Source organism: Takifugu rubripes, chromosome 15 (assembly GCF_901000725.2).
Source record: "Takifugu rubripes chromosome 15, fTakRub1.2, whole genome shotgun sequence".
NCBI lineage: Eukaryota > Metazoa > Chordata > Actinopteri > Tetraodontiformes > Tetraodontidae > Takifugu > Takifugu rubripes.
The window spans coordinates 15,872,703-15,876,472 of record NC_042299.1 but is presented as its reverse complement, the minus strand read 5'-3'; the positions used below and the strand labels follow the sequence as shown (position 1 = coordinate 15,876,472).

At 39.9% G+C, this 3,770-nt stretch overlaps 1 long non-coding RNA gene across 1 annotated transcript; it reads left to right on the top strand.

Moving 5' to 3' along the window:
- The first annotated feature begins 299 nt into the window (after positions 1–299).
- On the top strand, positions 300–2,841 carry LOC101072638 (uncharacterized). The gene is made up of 3 exons (XR_003891140.1): positions 300–878; positions 979–1,035; positions 2,727–2,841. It is a non-coding gene; the product is annotated as an uncharacterized lncRNA (long non-coding RNA).
- The last annotated feature ends 929 nt before the right edge of the window (positions 2,842–3,770 follow it).

Genomic DNA, 3,770 nt, shown 5'->3' with positions numbered 1-3,770 from the left:
GGAACACAGGAACAGGAGCGGTCCTCCAGGGAAACCAGAAGCACGGGAATAGGAGCGACCCTCCACACACTAGACCAACAAACACACTCCCTACACGAACAGGAACACTCAGGAAAGTGAACAGACACCCCGGCACTGACAGGCAGGCACAACCTGCTTAAATAGGCAGCAAGATGTAAATTGCCTACAGGTGCGCCCACCTGCAGTGCCAGCTGCACCCAATTGTGCTCAACACCACACCCTGCAGGCCAAAGACAGACACAACCCAGAAATCCCAACAGTTTTCTTGATACAGTTTAGTTTTTAGTGAAAGGGAATCCAAAATTGATTTTCCTAAAGGGTAATATATTTTATACTTTCAGGTCATAAAAGTATTCTTTATCATTTTTTCCCCCAAAATTTCACAATTACCTTTGTCGTATTCAAAGTTTTATTGAAATAAGCTCAAAGTTAGAAATCGAAACTGCTTGAACCACTTATATTTAGATTTATGAAAAAGATGTAAGTCACATTTGAATTGCTCACTTAACCTGCTGGAAGGAGGGGGAAAGAAAATAAAAACACATTTGCGTGGTAAAGTATATGGCAGAACACGCAAGCTACAAATCTGTGACTGCGCCTTTTGTACATCTTTACGGTAATGATCAGTCGTTCCGTACAGCGCCTGACATTTATTAAAACTATTTATAATCTGTACCTTATATATAAAAGGAGGTTTTCTACTCAAACAGACTTTTTGAAAGCACAGAAAATGTAACACATAAAACGCTTGAGAACAATATAAAATACAGCGGAAAGGATGACGTGTACATTCGGGTCCTTCGGACTTCCGGGTGTTCATAAACAGACAGCAAGTGGCGCCGGCTCGCTTTAAAAATGTGGGTTTATTCCGTTATTTTGCATCAATTCTTTCCAAATATACAGCGTGTTAATGACCAGTCCTTGACTTGTAATAATATGGTATATTTTCTGTTTCAGGTCTAAAGTAACGTTTAAAATCACGCTGACGTCGGACCCGCGGCTGCCTTACAAAGTGTAAGCATTGACAGCGCAGTGGCGCCTCTTCTTCTTCTGCTGCTGCTGCTGCTTCTTCTTCTTCTGTCTTTATTTAATTAACATTGTTGACTATTGTCAATTGTACACCTGTTATGCTCATTCTATCCCTAAATGTTATGTGTATTTTCAGCTCTTTGTGAGCTAACATCTGTTAGCATTTAAATTAAATCAGAAAATGGCGTGATTATCATTACACAGAGAAGCAGACATGTAACAACTACTAAATTAATTAAGACTAAAACAGTCAGAATACATTTCCCACATAATTGGTAAGTTCAACAGGAATGAAAATGTACCTTTAGGTTTTTTAAATCTTGATTCTATATGTTCATTGTACTGTTCTATAACCCAGTATTCATGGTGTTTAAGAACTACGTGCACATGTAACGTGAACAGCCAAATACGCTGACTGGCCACTTTATTAGAAAAGGGTTTAGAACCCTTTTGCCTTTAGAACTGCTAAAATTCTTTGTGGCACTTTGAATAAGTTGTTGGAAACATTCCTCAGAGATGTTGGTCCGGACACGGTGTTCCCTGATCCCGTAGGTGATCTATTGGATCCCACTCTGGTGACTTTAGAGACCACTGGAGTTAATCATTGTCATGTTCCAGAAGGCGGTTTGAGATGACTCGAGCTTCGTGACCGGTATGCAGCATGCTCAGCTAGGCTGATGTCTCGCGGATCGCTCGTCTCCACGTGCTGGAGATGTTAAATGGCATCCAAACATCAGCCTTTACTCGCTGGTGGTGCGCCAACACGATCACCAGATCCTGTGCCATGAAATGCTGCTGGACGAGCTGATTTGGTGGCACAGGCTGCTTCTCTGCACCAAACGTCCATCATATAAAACCATCATATAAAATATCAAGTTTTGGCTTTGATGAATCCACGACGTACCATTTCTGGGGAAATGGATCCACTTATCTTTTTAACACCGTGACACCACCACTAGCAGCCTGAACTGGTGATACAAGGCAGCATGGATCTACACGTTTATGTGCTTTACACCAAATTCTGACCCGGCAAACTGAAAGTTGCAGACTCATTAGCCGTTATTAGCCGTTATTAGCCGTTATTAGCTGTTATTAGCTGTTATTCGCTGAGTGGCACCTGTGTGTTCTTCTGCTGCTGCTGATTAGCCAAAACCAGGAGACCTAATAAAATGGCCGGGGAGCGTCAGTCATGCACAAGTCGACATTAATGTTTTTCTCCAGAAAATATGATCCATTCCAAAGAAATGAACGTTTCGTTTTTGCTGTAATTCTCCTTGCTGCTCCGAATGAGTCGATGCCTGGTGCCTCGTAGAGAAACGGAATGGTTCTGCAGGACAGGAAACCGATCACCAGCGTCTGTTTTCAGGGGGAATGTGCTGACCGTAATGGTTCAGTTGCTGTTGTCTGAAGGCATCCCGTCTCCTTTTCTATTAACTTTCTTCCAGGTTTATGTCCGACTTTCGCAATGTTCCTGCTTTTATGTCGGCAAAATCTATTTTTGTGTTTGTGTCCTGTATTTTATAGGAATGGAAAAAGTGCTCTGTGGAATAGTGAACAGGAAGTTTGTCAAACTTGTCGTCACTAACAGAAACGTGAAGCTGATGTTTTCTATGAGTAAAAACCTTCCTGCTCTGCTAAAATGATGCTTAAAACTGCGACATTCCTGCTGTCAACAGCCAAATGGAAGTTGGGACTAGAATAAGAGCTGAATGACTTTTGTGTTGCGGCAGACTGAGCGTCCCGGAGAGCACGCCGTTCACCGCCGTGCTGAAGTTCGCAGCCGAGGAGGTGAGCGTCGCCTTTGTTCCATCACATCAACATTAGGGTTGGGGCTAGCCTGAATTAGCCTAAATTAGCCTGAATTAGCCTAAATTAGCCTGAATTAGCCTAAATTAGCCTGAATTAGCCCCCGACTCCCAGGAAAAGTGTCCGACAGAGACACAGAATCCTTTTCTGTTGCTTCGTCTGCTTTCTACCAGAGATTTAGGCCATCCCATAATGTTGGATACTGTGTAGAGGAGAACGCAGATCCAGTCGACTTTATTCTGAAAGATTTCAGCTTTTTCTTTTGTTCCTGTTGATTGTTTGGCAAAAGGTGCTATTTTCCTTTCTTCTAGAGCTCTAACGACGTTTTTAATCACCACTGTGACAATAATTATGCATAATTATAGTAATAAGTATAGTAATAATTGTAGTAATAACTATAGTAATAATTACAGTAATTATTGTAGTAATAATTACAGTAATAATTGTTGTTATAATTACAGTAATAATTACAGTAATAACTGTAGTAATAATTACAGTAATAATTGTAGTAATAATTAAAGTAATAATTACGATAATAATTACAGTAATAATTGTTGTTATAATTACAGTAATTATTGTAGTAATAATTACAGGAATAATTACAGTAATAACTGTAGTAATAATTACAGTAATTGTAGTAATAATTGTAGTAATAATTACAGTAATTGTAGTAATAATTGTAGTAATAATTACAGTAATAACTGTAGTTATAATTACAGTAATAACTGTAGTAATAACATCTGCCAGGACAGGTCCTGCAGGCTGCTGTGCTGCTGTCAGATGTTGTGATTTGCAGTAGTTTTGCTTGATTTCACACATCAGCGCAGATGTTGATGCTCTCACATCTGGCAGAGGTCACGTGGCCATTAGTGATCATTAGTTAGTTAGTTAGTTAGTTAGTTAGTAGTCATTAG